The following is a 16,835-nucleotide window of genomic DNA, read 5'->3' on the forward strand; positions in this document are numbered from 1 at the left end:
CTTGCTGGATTTAAGGCAGCCTGGACATCAGTTCCCTGCCCAAGGCAAGTCTGAATTCATGCCAGGCCCATAGTAAAGACATGTTCTAATTAGCATCTCTCAGAGGTAGAAAACGTACCCTTTATTCTCGAAACGTATTCTGGCCTGCTCTATAATGGATCGTTCCACTAAAAACAAAACACTCAAACCAACATTAAAAACCACCTTTTCGGTGTACCTGAAAGCTTTTGCCATTTTAGAGCTTTCTCTTTTTCTGTCATCTCTTAAACACATGTAAAATAGATACAGTCAAGTCCCCAGCAGGAGGGGCTACTCAGGGAGCTCTGGGCCTCAGTCGTTTCTAGGAATAAAAGTGGCAAAGAGCATTTTTGCTCCAGAACTCTAAAGGCATTTTGGCGTTGGATAATCGGGACCCGTGGAAAGCATATGATAGCCTGATGCTGTTTTTCCATCTGCCACAGTTCAGTGATTTTCAATATCTTACTTTCTGTAACCAAAGATTGAGAGTGCTCAGGAGAGAGCATACGTATAACTACACAACTCGTTATAAATAGCATACAAGTAGAAAGTATAGTTAGATGTGAGCAGTTCCTGTGGCTCTCAGTCCATAAGGCTGACTCCCTTCCTCAGGCAGCTCTACAGATTGGACAGTAGGTGGTGACTTCAGCCTGTTTGGAAAGCAGTTCCCGGGGCTTTGGCTCGTTCGCTTGCTTTTTAACTGTTTCCGCACCATTGCACAGAAAACAAAGTAATGCGCTGCCTAAGCCTATGAAGTCCCGATCAATGTCATGGGAGCAATTCCAGAAGAACGCAAAGCCACATAACTGGATCTGTCGGAAGCATTTACAAATATCCGCAGGAAAGATTCCACCTTTCCGTGGAAAAAAGAAAGTGAAAGTCACTCAGGCGTGTCCGACTTTGGGATCCCTTAGACTGTAGCCTGCCAGGCTCCTCTGCCCATGGAATTCTCCAGGCAAGAATACTGGAGTGAGTTGCCATTCCCTTCTCTAGGGAGCCGGCCCAACCCAAAGTATCCAGTGATGAAACGCTGTTAGGGTTTGTGTCATGGATGCCCTTTGCTGCTTTGATTCCTGGTAATGACAGAATCCCAGGCCAGCCTGGGACCCACCCCAAAGCAGTTTGTGTCCTGTGCCCCTGGTCAGACAGTTCAGTTCAGTTTTCTTGTTTGGAAACAATTTGACCTAGCTGCTCACAAGCGAAAAGCAAACTGTTGCAGGAAGACGGACCCCTTCCAGGGCCCGAAACTGGGCTCTTGTCTAACACTCGGAAATGAATTGTCCAAGGAGACACTTGTGCTGACAAAGCAAGAGATTTTACTGGGAAAGGGCACCCAGGTGGAGAGCAGTAGGGTGAGGGAACCCAGGAGAGCTGCTCTGTCCATGGCTCGCAGTCTGACGTTTTATGCTGATGGGATTAGTTTCTGGGTGGTCTTTGGCCAATTATTCTAATTCAGGGTCTTTCCTGATGGCGCAGGCATCCTCAGCCAAGATGGGTGCTAGCGAGAGGGATTCTGGGAAGTGGACGGACAGGCGGTGTCTCCTTTAGACCTTTCCGGAACTCTTCCGGTTGGTGGTGGCTTATTAGTTCTGCGTTCCTCATCAGGCCCTCCTGTCATAAAACAACTCATGCAAATGGTTACTATGGTGCCTGGCCAGGGTGGGCGGTCTCAATCAGTGGGCTTCCCCTAACAAAACTGCTAGACCTTAAAATGTCCCAGTAGAGTACAGTCAAATGCTCCTGATTCTAGGTACTTCACAGGGTGCTTTTAAGCCTCGCCAGCCACCAGCTTCTCTTGATTCTGAAAGCTGGGTTTACTAGGGACCAGCAGCAGTGGAAGTGTGATGAAATCACCGCAGCGGTGTTGTGCTTCAAAGCACAGGATCTGGACATACTAGGAACAAGGATAAAATATTCTGAAGGGGTGAGTCCAGGGCATTTACTCTTATCTGAACAAGTCTGTGCACAGACGCATTTTATGCATCACTTCAGGGAGGCCACAGGCTCCCTGGGCTCTCCAAGTCCCTCAGGTGAAGAGCTCCTGGCCCGGGAGTGAAAGGAAGCAAAGGCAGCCCTTCCATCATCCCCATTCCGACCTCCGGTCCCATCACATTGCGACCCCTGGGCCTGTGAGGGGGCCGGTGGCCGCTCAGCGCGCTCTCCCAGCCGCTCGGCCCCAGAGGAGTGACCGGAGCAGGCCTGCCCCGAGGCGCCGCGGCTGCCTGCCTGCTGCCGGCTCGGTGAGAAGGCCCATGGAGGTCTAGGAAAAGCAAAGGGGCGTCCATCTCAGCAGAGCAGCCCTGAGCACAGGGAGTTAAAGGAACAGGAAGCAGGGTCAGGTCAGGGAACGACCCCTGTGTGCCGGCCGCGCTGATAAGGGAGTGGCTGAGGCTTCCCTCCCTGCGAGCGCGGCTCCGCCTCTGCAGGCTCTTCCGGCTTGCCTCCGTGAGCGGCGGCCGCTTGTCAGAAGGCAGATCTTTCTACCACCAGTAAACTGTCTTTCCCTGCTGTCAGCCCTGTAATCTGGCGCTATATGCTCCTGTTCCACTGGCTGCTAACACTTCTGTAAAAGAAGATCTAACTGTCAAAGTGCAAAATTCCAGGGGTCTGTGGAGTCCCGCCACCAATCCACCCCCAGAGTTGTGTTTGAATCAGGTGAAAACGCTCATTACAGGCTTAGCATTGAGGATCCTAAAGTGAGAACATGAATGAATTTAGAACTTTTGGAAAGTCTGATTTTATAAGTATTTGTTTATCTTTAAAGTCCAATAAGACAATTTTACTCTTGCTTATCTTGTCTGAGGAATAAACATGGAAAGATGCTGAAAAAAAGCTACAAAATTTAAGGCTTTGGAGAAGGGAATTAAAAGAGAATGGGTCTCATGAAGAGTAACACCTTTCAGATGGAGCAGCTGAGAGGAGAAATAAATTGATGTAAGAAAAGATCTTACCATTAGAGCTGAGGCCATCTGCCATTTAGTCAAATTTACTTTTCTGCATGCAAGGTCACCTTGTACAGACTCTTACAGACGCACAATACAGCTGCCATCTCCACTGACACGCAGAGGGGCCACCTCTTCAGACCGCCTTGTGGGGCACTCAGGATGCTCAGGACTCTGTCCTATGTGTCCCTGGGAAGTGACTCCCAGGAGGTCCAGCCACTGAGCCGAGTTCCACTCTGTTTTCAAACAGCTCTTTAAATCCCTGGGGCCAGCGCTCCTCTCTCTCACCACATAAAACGTCCCCCGTGAGTCACTGCTCCTCATCAACATGGCGGCTGGTTTCATAATCAGTCTTAAGATATGGTCACCTGATTCTATTATTTTTTATTATGCTGAGCTCAGTCACGTGTTTTATATCTTACTAGTGTATTAATGTGTTAGATCGGAGAAATGATTCAAGTATAATGTTAAATGCTTATCCTCCTATGCATATGAAGTATATAATCTCTGGGAGATGGTGAAGGACAGGGAGGCCTGGGGTGCTGCAGTCCATGGGGTCGTGAGAGTTGGACCTGACTCAGCGGCTGCACAATGATAAACTATTGTCTCAGCTGATAATGAATGCACAGTGCATAGGGGAAAGTGGGAGAAAAGGATTTTAAGAAATGGATCAAGCTTAGCTAATGAAATTAGCAGTTGCAAATGTTGTTTGAGGGAAGAACATAATGAATTAGGAATTAGGAATTTTCATCTTATGTGAAAGGAAAAAAGCAAAAGTCACAGAACATTCTCATGAGTAGACATATTTATTTGTTTATTTAGAAACTGCTTATTTTCTGTCAACCAATTTCCATTTTACGAGTTTGTGGGGTTTCCATAATGGCTCAGGGTAAAGAATCCTGCCAATGCAGGAGACACGAGTTCAATCCCTGGTCCAGGAAGATCCCACGTGCCTCAGAGGAGCTAAGGCTGTAAACCACAACCACCGAGCCTGTGCTCCACAGCCTGGGGGCCACAGCCACTGAGCCCACGCTCTGCCACCGCTGAAGCGTGGGGGCCCTGGGGCCCACGCTCCATAGCAAGGGAAGCTGCTGCAATGAGAAGGCCAGGCACCAGAACCAGAGAATGTGCCCTGCTCACCACAAGCAGAGCAAAGCCTGTGCAGCAGCAAGGACCCAGCAAGAACCCAGCACAGCCCCCACCCAAGAAAAGAGCCTGGGAAAGAAGAGCTGAAGCCCACGCAGTGCTCTGCCTACCCGTCCAGTGGCCTGAGCAGTGGGCGCTGCAGGCCGGCCTTCAGGGGGAACTGCGGAGCAGGCGGCGAGCTCGCCTGCCCGCCTGTGGACTAGGCCACCCCCTCAGATCCAGCAGCCTTGCACACAGGTGCTGAAGTGACCCATTCACGGTGAAGTCCTCCTTGCTCAGAGCGGCTCAGCTGCCACCTGCTCTCCCCTTTTAATCTCTTCAGAATCTGCAGACGTGGAGATCAGGCACGACCTCCCAAGAGTGTTCACAGGAAACGGTGCCGCGCACGGGCAGAACTTCTCTTCGAGCATCCGCCAAGTCAGAGCCATCGACTGAGCTCCCTGGTTGCCGGGAATGGGTGGTCTCCAGAGCGCAGAGGAGAGCGCGTGTCACACAGACCGATGGTAAGAAGTTCACAGGCATGCCTCTGGGAGAGGCTGGCGGTCAGCCCTGGGATCGGAACCAGCAGGAGTCTTGGCTCCTGGAAGCTGCCTGGGTCTGGGGAGCGGAGGCTCCAGGAGGGAAGCGGCCGAGCAGAGGAGCGGCGGCAGCAAAGCAGCTCGGCTCGCTGGCGAGCGTTCCTGGAGGACGCAGCAGGGACAGCGGCTGGGGTTTCAGGGGCAACGGCGGCATGAGCTGCCCACAGAAGCTTCTCCCAGGCTCTCTCGGATCCTAATGCAGGCGCCGCTACTGTTCCCTCTGTAGATGCACTGCTCCCCTGGGAAGTAAAGGTCGGTGCCGCCTAAGTGGGCTCCTGCTGCAGGACCGTGATGACGCCAGCCTTCGTTTGCGGGACAGCAAGGACCCAGGAGAGCGTAGAAGATTCACTTCAAGTTATGGCAAGAATCCAGACAGTGCCGAATGGACCACTGTCTGGGCAGCGCGGGAAAAGCCTGAGCAGATGTTTTAGAGAAGCCGGATAGGAAAACAAACCTGACTTTCATTCAGTTTGTAGAAATAAAGCTGTGAGTTTTATTCTTTAGAGGTTTAAAATTTTTGTAATGTCTTGGCATTTCTGAGAAACTTATAACACATGTGCAAGGTTCAAGAACTAGAAATATAAAATAGCTCACATTGCATTGTTCTTCCTACCCCCTCCCTTCTTGTCAAGGCCCTGCTGCTTCCGCAGTCAGCCACGTGTTTTGTTCTCAGGAATACCTTCCAGGGGTTTATTTTATTTTTTTCCCTAAGTATTTATTTGGCTGTGCCTGCGGGACCTTTTCCATGGGAACTCTTAGCTGTGACATGTGGGTCCTAGTTTCCTGACAAGGGGTTGAACTCAGGCCCCTACAATGAGAGTGCGGAGTCTTAGCCCCTGGATCAGGAGAGACGCCCCAGAGTGTCATTTTATGTAAGCACAAGCAACTGTGAATATCTGTTTCTTCACTCCCCGTGGTGGTGCTAGTGGTAAAGAACCCACCTCCCTGTGCAGGAGACATAAGAGACTCAGGTTCAGTCCCTGGGTCTGGAAGATCCTCTGGAGCAGGACGTGGCAACCCACCGCAGTATCCCTGCCTGGATTCCTATGCAGGAGACATGAGAGACTCAGGTTCAATCCCTGGGTCTGGAAGATCCTCTGGAGCAGGACGTGGCAACCCACCGTAGCATCCCTGCCTGGAGGATCGCGTGGGCAGAGGAGCCCGGTGGGCCACAGTCCACGGTGTCACACAGTGTCGGACAGGGCTGAGTGGCTGAGGACACCGCATTTAAAGCCATGAACGGTAGCATACTGAGCACAGTGCTTTATGGTGTCTTGCTTATACTCAGCTGACAATATCATGGGGAATAGTCTCTCTTGGGACACTGTTCTGCACAAACCAGTCCACTGAATAGATGATGTACTATAATACACTTTACTGGTCCACACTGGAATAAATACTAATATAAAATGACATCTTGATATCACAATAAGCAATGTAATGCAAAACCTTAGCCTAATTTATTCCATTGCAGGAAAATGTATAAATTTCTAAGGCTTTAGGAATTTCTACAAATCTAATGGATTTGTAGCCTGAAGGATTTCTAACTGAAATACAGCATCTGATAGGACGTTGCTGGTAAACTAGCACGTTGCTGGATCCCCCCGCGCCCCCCCCCCGCCCCCCGCCCCCGGAGGAGCTATGCGATGATCACTTCTGTTTCCCTGAGACTCCTGAGACCTCTCCTCCCCCAGGTTTCTCCCTCATCTGTTTTTAGAAACACTCTCCAGCCTCTTCTCTGCTTGTGCCTTCCCTATAATCTGCTCTTCTCAGCACTGTCCTTCATTTGCCGCCCGCATTGCCTGGCCTGGTCTCTCCCTGCGATCTCAGCATTGTCCAGCATCCCTCCACCCGCTGCCCTGGAGACTGTATCCATGCGGCCAGATAGGTGGTTGAGTATAGCAAAATGGTTCATGGATGATATTGAATCACTGAGCCTGGATGAGAAGGAGACATCCACAGGGGAGTTAAAGGTAGCGGGGGAAGAAGGAGAATTTAGGTTTTATCTGTGGTCTTCATTCAGGGGAAGAAGCTACAGGGCCCACACCAGGGAAGAGGAGTCAGAGTCAGAGTAAATACTTGGGAGGTGGTGTCCAAAAATTCCAGCAGGAACTCTGAAGAGAAGAGTGAGGGGGAGAGCCTGCTGTGAAGCCACTGTATGTTGGGCAGGGCACACACGGGGCAGCAGAGAAAGAAGCAGGAAAGTAATAACAGGCTTCCCAAGGGAAGGGGAGGGCGTCACGGTGACCGTGATGTGCACATAGTGACACAGGTCACTGAGAGACGAGGGAGAGTGGAAGGAGCCAGCGAGAGGGGAGCGTGGGTGCAGTCAATACATCCTGTATGTTGTTTCATGAGAGGCAAGAGCAGAGGCCAAGAGAGAGGCTGAGCCAGAGCGCAGGACACAACGAAGGAGACATGGAAGTTGATAAATAAAAACACAGGTGTTCAAATCAAGATTGTGTTAAAACGCTCTTGTAAGGAATACAATTGGGATTTTAAGGAACTCCTTTTAAGGAATATGGAAATAAGTGCAGGTGAGATGACATTAATTCTTAGATGAGGATTCACAAGGATGACTCCCCTGCCTAGAGAGTGGCACCATCAGAAACAGCTCTGCGCCGAGGTGAGCGGGGAGATGGCTCAGCACAGTGGGGAGACACTGATCGATGGAGACTCTGGGCCTTCCCGGGAGGAGGGCTTCTTGCAGATCCCGTACGCCAGGGTGCTGAGAACATCGGGCAGGAGTTACCTGCGCCACTGAGAGTCACTGTACTTCAAGGGGTTTTGCTTAAATATAGTTCCATTTCTTTCTGGCCGCACGGGGCCTTCCTTGCTCCTTGCAGGCTCTCCCTACTGCAGCAAGCAGGGCCTGCGCTCTAGTTGCGGTGGTTGGGCTTCCCACTTTGGTGGTGTCTCTTGCTGTGGAGCGCTGGGCTCTAGAATGCCTGGGCTCAGTATTTACAGCTTTATTTCTCTGTGGCATGTGGGATCTTCTGGGGACCAAAGATCGAACCAGTGTCCCCTGCACTGCAAGGTAGATGCTTAACCGCTGGACAGCCAGGGCAGCCCCTGTACTTGCAGTTTTCATTGGAGCTACCTAAGTCCTGATAAACGTGACCCCAGCGAAAGGGGGAAGGAGAGTGAGCGCACGGCCTGCCTTCCACCACAGGGAGCCTGCTGGGTCCGCACAGACCCCTTTCCGTTTCTGAACCGCACTTGCCATTTACTCACTTCCTTTTCTCCACCTAAAAAACACACTCTCTTAAATTCTCCAAGCAATCTTCCCGGTGGCTTTCTTCCATGGAAGTAGAATTTCTAGGCAAAAGAGTCTATGCAATCTTTCTATGTGAGTATCAGAAGAAGGTGAACATTTTTTGGGGGGTAATGGTTCTGGAAATTCAGAATTAAATATGTTTCAGCTCTCATTGGCCTAATGGGTGTACCTGGCCCAGCTTCCTGCATCTTAGCTGGCTCACTGGTGTCATTAAAGTCCCAGGGTCTCTCTGGCCCCTCAGCCACTGCATCCACCTCCTACGGCATGGCAAAAAAAAAAAAAAAAAGGCTCTCCGGCACCATTAAGACCCCTGCTGACTGCAGATCCTGTGACCTTGCTGGTGCCTTGACTTACTGCAGCTTCCTAAGTCCTTACCTAGCATTTGTTGGCGTAAAGTTCAACCAGGAAAACCAGAAAACAAAACCTGTTTTAGTGTGTCTCTTGATATTTGGTTTTGCTTTGACATTTGCAAGAGCAAAACAGAGAAAATGAAGCAGAAGATACTTTCAAACATATGGTTAAGGGATTTAGAATTACTGATTCAAAGCGAAAGTGAAAGCGAAGTAGCTCAGTCATGTCTGACTCTGCCACCCGTGGACTGTAGCCCACCAAGCTCCTCTGTCCGTGGGATTCTCCAGGCAAGAATCCTGGAGCGGGTTGCCATGCCCTCCTCCAGGGGATCTGCCCAACCCAGGGTCCGAACCCCAGAGGGAACGGACGATCTCAAAGCGGCAGTCGGGTGGCTCCGGACAGCCTGCTGGAAGGCCCCAGGGTGGATCCCTGTCACCGGCAGGACGCGGAGGACGCAGCCGCGCCGGCAAACGCCCTAGCTCGTCCCGGGCCTTCTGCCCTGGAGCGGCTCCCAGCTCCGCACAAGGCGCCTCGGGGACGCCCCGGGACCCTGGAGCGGGAGGGGACGCCGGGGAGTGGGAAAGAGCTCCCTGGGCGCTTCTGCGGAGACGGGGGCCCCCCTCGCGACTCCCGGCGCGGCGGGTGCAACAAGGCAGACTTGAACTGCGTGGACTGTAAAACTGCAACCATGAGAGTAATCGGAGAAATCTATGAATCATTCACACCCTGGCTTCAGAACGGAGTCCTTGTAAAGCACTTCTTAAGTCTAGAAATCATCAAAGAAATTAACCATAAGCTTGACTACAAACTGATCTTTACATATTTCACAAAGACCCATGATAACAAACGGGTATCTGGGGAACACGTGTGCAAATTCATGTGTAATAAAAAAAAATTGAGATCAGTATTACTTAATATAAAAGCAGGGCATTTGGAATTGTAGCCATTAAGAGGAAGTAGGTAGGTAAACTCTAATACAACCACACAAGGCAATCGTCAACTTGTGTTTTGGTTATTGATGTTTTTGAAATGAGATAAATCTTCAGGGACTTGGAAGGAAGTTGGAGATGAACTATTCAACGCAAATAAGCTGTAGAACTCCCCGTGGTGTTATCGCTCAAAAAATAGAACATCCGTCATTTAAGGAAATCTGGATGGAAAGGCCAAGGAATCAGAATTGCTTAACCAATTTTAAAAAACCACAGAAATCAAGTCTTCCTTGTAACCTAGTCTCTGGAGTCAGAAAGGTGAACGTCTCTGGAAATAAAGATGGGCCACACCTCCTGCTTTTCTGCCCCCTCCAACTACAGCCTCCAGGCTGGCAACTGGCATCCCAGCCCCTCAGTATCTGTGCTCCACACCCAGAGCCAAGTGGGGTGGGAGGCAACCCGGACCCTACAGACCTCGGCTCAGGCCTCCTTCCTCGTCCTGGGTGTCCCCACCCCAGCCATTCAATCAGTCCCCCCGCCCCCCACCACAGATCGTTCCCCAAGGGGCTGCCAGCCCCACCCCATGTGGGTGCAGCCTTCTCTCCATGAGCCTTGAGCAGTTTTCCCAGTGGAAGGACATTCTTTCCCACAGCAGGTGCCAACCAAGGGGACAACAGAACTTGGCTCCTGGACACAGGGTATGCACTCTCTCCTCACATCTGATGAAGCCACCTGATCACAGTGGAGACGATGCAGGCACCGCCTCCTGACCCCAAGTTTAGTATAAACCTTCAGGAGTGCAGAGTTGTGGATATTGCATCAAGACCCCACTTTTTAATGACAACATTCCTGGATAACTAGTGACATACAGTATGAAGTTTTTATTTGAGTTTTGTTCTGTACTAAGCACTTACCTTTGCTTTTCATTTCTCTTCTTTTCACAGCTATTTGTAAGGCCTCCCCAGACAGCCATTTTGCTTTTTTGCATTTCTTTTCCCATGGGGATGGTCTTGCTCCCTGTCTCCTGTACAGTCTCATGAACCTCCGTCCATAGTTCATCAGGCACTCTGTCTATCAGATCTAGGCCCTTAAATCTATTTCTCACTTCCACTGTACAATCATAAGGGATTTGATTTAGGTCATACCTGAACCCCATGAACAGTATGAAAGGGCAAAATGATAGGATACTGAAAGAGGAACTCCCCAGGTCAGTAGGTGCCCAACACATTACTGGATACCAGTGGAGAAATAACTCCAGAAAGAATGAAGGGATGGAGCCAAAGCAAAAACAATACCCAGTTGTGGATGTGACTGGTGATAGAAGCAAGGTGTGATGCTGTAAAAAGCAATATTGCACAGGAACCTGGAATGTCAGGTCCATGAATCAAGGCAAATTGGAAGTGGTCAAACAGGAGATGGCAAGAGTGAACGTCAACATTCTAGGAATCAGCGAACTAAAATGGACTGGAATGGGTGACTTTAACTCAGATGACCATTATATCTACTACTGCGGGCAGGAATCCCTCAGAAGAAATGGAGTAGCCATCATGGTCAACAAAAGAGTCCAAAATGCAGTACTTGGATACAATCTCAAAAACGACAGAATGATCTCTGTTCGTCTCCAAGGCAAACCATTCAATATCACAGTAATCCAAGTCTATGCCCCAACCAGTAACGCTGAAGAAGCTGAAGTTGAATATTTCTATGAAGACCTACAAGACCTTTTAGAACTAACACCCAAGAAAGATGTCCTTTTCATTATAGGGGATTGGAATGCAAAAGTAGGAAGTCAAGAAACACCTGGAGTAACAGGCAAATTTGGCCTTGGAATGTGGACTGAAGCAGGGCAAAGAGTAATAGAGTTTTGCCAAGAGAATGCACTGGTCATAGCAAACATCCTCTTCCAACAACACAAGAGAAGACTCTACACATGGACATCACCAGATGGTCGACACCGAAATCAGATTGATTATATTCTTTGCAGCCAAAGATGGAGAAGCTCTATACAGGCAACAAAAACAAGACCAGGAGCTGACTGTGGTTCAGATCATGAACTCTATTACCAAATTCAGACTTAAATTGAAGAAAGCAGGGAAAACCGCTAGACCATTCAGGTATGACCTAAATCAAATCCCTTATGATTATACAGTGGAAGTGAGAAATAGATTTAAGGGCCTAGATCTGATAGATAGAGTGTCTGATGAACTATGGAATGAGGTTCGTGACATTGTACAGGAGGCAGGGAGCAAGACCATCCCCATGGGAAAAGAAATGCAAAAAAGCAAAATGGCTGTCTGGGGAGGCCTTACAAGTAGCTGTGAAAAGAAGAGAGGCGAAAAGCACAGGAGAAAAGGAAAGATATTCCCATTTGAATGCAGGATTCCAAAGAAGAGCAAGAAGAGATAAGAAAGACTTCTTCAGTGATCAATGCAAAGAAATAGAGAAAAAGAACAGAATGCGGAAGACGAGAGATCTCTTCAAGAAAATTAGAGATACCAAGGGAACATTTCATGCAAAGATGGGCTCGATAAAGGACAGAAATGGTATGGACCTAACAGAAGCAGAAGATATTAAGAAGAGGTGGCAAGAATACACAGAAGAACTGTACAAAAAAGATCTTCACGACCCGGATAATCACAATGGTGTGATCACTCATCTAGAGCGAGACATCCTGGAATGTGAAGTCAAGTGGGCCTTAGAAAGCATGACTATGAACAAAGCTAGTGGAGGTGATGGAATTCCAGTTGAGCTATTTCAAATCCTGAAAGATGATGCTGTGAAAGTGCTGCACTCAATATGCAGACAAATGTGGAAAACTCAGCAGTGGCCACAGGACTGGAAAAGGTCAGTCTTCACTCCAATCCCAAAGAAAGGCAATGCCAAAGAATGCTCAAACTACCACACAATTGCACTCATCTCACATGCTAGTAATTCTCAAAATTCTCCAAGCCAGGCTTCAGCAATACATGAACTGTGAACTTCCTGATGTTCAAGCTGGTTTTAGAAAAGGCAGAGGAACCAGAGATCAAATTGCCAACATCTGCTGGATCATCAAAAAAGCAAGAGAGTTCCAGAAAAACATCTATTTCTGCTTTATTGACTATGCCAAAGCCTTTGACTGTATGGATCACAAGAAACTGTGGACAATTCTGCGAGAGATGGGAATCCCAGACCACCTAACCTGCCTCTTGAGAAATCTGTATGCAGGTCAGGAAGCAACAGTTAGAACTGGACATGGAGCAACAGACTGGTTTCAAATAGGAAAAGGAATACATCAAGGCTGTATATTGTCATCCTGCTTATTTAACTTCTATGCAGAGTACATCATGAGAAACCCTGGACTGGAAGAAACACAAGCTGGAATCAAGATTGCCAGGAGAAATATGAATAACCTCAGATATGCAGATGACACCACCCTTATGGCAGAAAGTGAAGAGGAACTAAAAAGCCTTTTGATGACAGTGAAAGTGGAGAGTGAAAAAGTTGGCTTAAAGTTCAACATTCAGAATACTAAGATCATGGCATCTGGTCCCATCACTTCATGGGAAATAGATGGGGAAACAGTGGAAACAATGTTAGACTTTATTTTTTGGGCTCCCAAATCACTGCAGATGGTGACTGTAGTTATGAAATTAAAACACGCTTACTCCTTGGAAGAAAAGTGATGACCAACCTAGACAGCATACTCAAAAGCAGAGACATTAATTTGCCGACTAAGGTCCATCTAGTCAAGGCTATGGTTTTTCCAGTGGTCATGTATGGATGTGAGAGTTGGACTGTGAAGAAGGCTGGGCGCAGAAGAATTGATGCTTTTGAACTGTGGTGTTGGAGAAGACTCCTGAGAGTCCCTTGGACTGCAAGGAGATCCAACCAGTCCATTCTAAAGGAGACCAGTCCTGGGTGTTCATTGGAAGGACTGATGTTGAAGCTGAAATTCTAATATTTTGAACACCTGATGCGAAGAGCTGACTTATTGGAAAAGACGCTGATGCTGGGGGAGATTGAGAGCAGGAGGAGAAGGGGACGACAGAGGATGAGATGGTTGGATGGCATCACCAACTCGATGGACATGAGTTTGAGTGAGCTCCGGAGTTGTTGATGGACAGGGAGGCCTGGCATGCTGCAGTCCATGGGGTCACAAAGAGTTGGAGACGACTGAACGACTGAACTGAACTGAGTTTGTATTTGGGCCAGACCTTTTGCAGGGCTAAATTTTCCAGTTTCTGAGAATGTAGCCAAGGGGTGAGTCTGAGAGAGGATCCCAGGACGTACCAGAGCGCACTCTTGTCCTATCTGCCATAGAATGGGGTACTCAGAGTCAGCGGCTGACAGAAAGGCATCCCTTTTGTCCCAGTGATCTCCCCTGTTAGTAATGCATGAAAATGGCTGCCCGACCCAACAGCCGCACCCGACAGTGAGAGGTGACCCCTGAGAACCGTGCTCCTAGGGCACGTGTGACGCGGGCAGAGACAGACAGACTCCATACTTTTCACAAGTGCACGGGGAACATTCTCCAAAATTGACCAGATGTTAGGCCAGAAAATAAGTCCACTATAAATAGACTCAAATCATGCAAAGGAACTGTTTCCTGTCACAATGCAATGAAACAAAAAGTTAATAGTAGAAGGAAAGGTGGGAAAATCCACAATATGTGAAGATTAAACACACTCTTACATAACCAGTAGGCCAAAAAATAATAGTAATAAAAAAGGAACTTAGAAAATACCTGGAGACAAATCGAAATATAAACAGAACATACCAAAATATACGGGATTCTGCAAAAACATCAACAATGAAATGTAAAGCTGGTAATGCATACGTTTAAAAGAAAGCTCAAATAAGCAACCTATCTTTACACCTAGGCAGAAAAGGGAGACCAAACCAAACTCAAAGCTAGAAGGAGGAAGGAAAATAGTAAAGATTAGCTCTCAGATACATACACAGAAGAGGAAAACCAAAGAAATCAATTTAAAACAAAAGTTACTTCAACCAGGTTGACGTAAGTAACAAATCTTTAGCTACATTGACTAAGAGAAAAGACAACTAAAATCAGTAACAGCAGAGGAAACATAACTGCTGATACACAAAGCAGAGCACTGCGGGAGAGAGCTCTGCACAGCCGGATGCTACGAGGCTGGATAACCTGGATGCAGCGCTGTTATTTAAGCCTCAGGCGGCGGTGTTTTATTCTGGCGACCCTAGCAAACTAGCGAAGCTTTATCCTCTTTCTTGCAAACAAAAGTTATGAAAATAGTGCCCAGACACACAAAGTATGCAAGGTATCCAAGGAGGAAGAAAGAAAAGGATGAACCACCTCGGTGTTGAGAAAAATCTTTTTCCTTACCAAAGTTAAAATAAAAACATCAAAACCACCAGAAAAAACTCAGGAATAAACAACATTTTAGAGAAGCCCAACAGCAGCCTTGGTAAAACAAACCAGAAATCCGTTCAGTTGGTGAAAACTAACTATCGAAACATAAAAACAGCACAATGCATCGTATTCTTTGGAGGTTAAAAAAAATTCAACTTACGGAAAATTCCAAAGAGGTTATAATAGAGATATATTATATACTTGCCTTAATTTGTGCCTCCTATCGTTTAGCCTGTGTGTCCAGGGCCATCTGCCCTCCACAGGTAGTAGTTTGTTTCTTACGGGTCCTTCTAGAGTTCCTGGTAAGCAAACATGAAAGTATATTTCTCCTCCATGCCCTAATTGAAAACACAGATAGTGTGTATTAAGCACGGTGTTTTGTTACATGTTGCTTTTATTTATTTGACAATGCCGTGGGAACTGCCCTCCCTCAGGACATACTTTCCTGCACAGCAGGCCACTGGGTGGATGATGTAGTATTATAATGCTTTTTGCCCATCCACATGGGGATGAACACTGATATGCAAGAAGACGGACACTGGGATTCAGGAAAAAAAAAATTCTCCACAGTATAAGCTGTGGGAAAATTTAGTGTGACTTACTACACCAACAGATCTTATGAAAACAGGAGCAAAAACTGCCTTAGTGACTCGATAGTATCTGAAGGACTCAAATTCAGAGACTCCTAAGACCTTACCCCCAATTTATTGGCATAAAGTTCTTCTAGGGGGTGAGGAAAGCCATCTAAGTGTGTCTCCTGATATTTCATTTTATTTTAACATGTTCAGGAGCAAAACAAAGACTATGAAACAAAAGACACCTTCACGCACGGGTGGTTAGGTGATTTTAAATTATTGATCAAAAGTATAATTTTCTCCTAAAATAAAATGTGATTTCTGCTTCCGAATAAATACAAAGAGTGTATGGACTTCCTCAGCAGTAGTAACTGGTAATTAGAAAGCTGAACAAAATGCATGAAACGAACCCTGAGTCAGAATGCTTCGCCAGAGACAGCCTGGAAACCAACCCCATCACCATAAAACCTGAGACCGCAGGTCACGTGGTGAAGTCCCCTGGGCTTCCTCACCCTGCTGCTGTCCTCCCGGGCGCCCCTCCAGCCAAGTCTCTTGCTTTGTCAGCACGTGTGAGCCCACTCTAGGGCCCTGCAGAGGGTTCCCCTTCCTGCAACGATAATAGAAACAGTGTCTAACTTGCTCACCTACCATTGGGAATTAGAAAGCTGAACAAAACAGGAAACTATTCTCAGACCCTGAACAGCAGGCAGTGTGGGGGTTCCAGGGCTGGGTTCCTCCCGTGAAGGTGAGCACATACACCAACCTGACGACTCCGCTCTCTGCTTTCAGGTGGTCTTCACGGTGCAACTGCAGGCAGAGGAGCCCATGAACATTCTGGCAGAATCTGGATTGAGAACACGGGTGAGCTGGGAGGCCACCGAGGCTGTGATCTGTGTGGCAGAGCATCAGAAAGGAGGGAGCTACTCACAGAAAGTTCCACAGCTCCTGAATGATCCCTTTGAGGCTATCGACTGTCCATCGGAGGACACGGAGGTGAGATTCCGTAATGAATAAAAACACAAAATATTGGTCTCAAAGCAAAAAATAAAACAATTCTTTCCACATTAAATTTTTTTCAAAGTATGGTAATTAAATGAAGGCTAGTGAGCAATACACATACATAAATGGATGTTTCTAGAAAGCAATGTTTTGAAGATGTCAAGAAACCTCGTCATGCCAGTTTTAGAATTCTACGGAAAAAATGCAGAGTAACGTGGATACTCTTTGCATACAAAAGGCATTGCAATAGCTTTAGTATTGTTCCTTTAAAAATTTTAATTGGTGGAAAATTGTTTTACCATTTTGTGTTGGTTTCTGCCATGCAATGCAAAGTAGCCATAATTATTGACTGTATGTATATATTTGTCTATCACTTGCTTCTTGAGCCTCTCTCCCCTCCTTGAACAGCTTTAGTAAAGAAATCGCTGACCCTGTTACCCATGTTCCTCACTCAACTACGCTTCCATTATCATGTTTATAAAGATCTTAAAATACAGACCAGGACGTGCCTTTCCCCGCTACTATTTGGGTTGCAAGGGGTCAGCCAGCACCACTTGCATTAGGCTGAGGCTAGAGGTACGCAGAGGAGTGGTAGCAAACCAGGAAGGCATGTCCTGCTCAGAGCTTGCGACGTAGGGAAGCTGGAGGG

General features: G+C 47.5%; 2 long non-coding RNA genes across 2 annotated transcripts; one reads left to right on the forward strand and one right to left on the reverse strand.

The window, feature by feature from the left end:
- The first annotated feature begins 1,714 nt into the window (after nt 1-1,714).
- Nucleotides 1,715-5,282, forward strand: LOC138439020 (uncharacterized). Its single transcript, XR_011256549.1, has 3 exons — nt 1,715-1,942; nt 4,429-4,609; nt 4,911-5,282. It is a non-coding gene; the product is annotated as an uncharacterized lncRNA (long non-coding RNA).
- Nucleotides 5,283-5,625: 343 nt separating this feature from the next.
- Nucleotides 5,626-16,289, reverse strand: LOC138439019 (uncharacterized). The gene is made up of 5 exons (XR_011256548.1): nt 16,116-16,289; nt 15,951-16,031; nt 15,700-15,794; nt 14,818-14,950; nt 5,626-5,728 (listed from the first exon to the last, which is right to left on the reverse strand). It is a non-coding gene; the product is annotated as an uncharacterized lncRNA (long non-coding RNA).
- Between the last annotated feature and the right edge of the window lie 546 nt (nt 16,290-16,835).

Source organism: Ovis canadensis, chromosome 4, assembly GCF_042477335.2.
Source record: "Ovis canadensis isolate MfBH-ARS-UI-01 breed Bighorn chromosome 4, ARS-UI_OviCan_v2, whole genome shotgun sequence".
Taxonomy (NCBI): domain Eukaryota; kingdom Metazoa; phylum Chordata; class Mammalia; order Artiodactyla; family Bovidae; genus Ovis; species Ovis canadensis.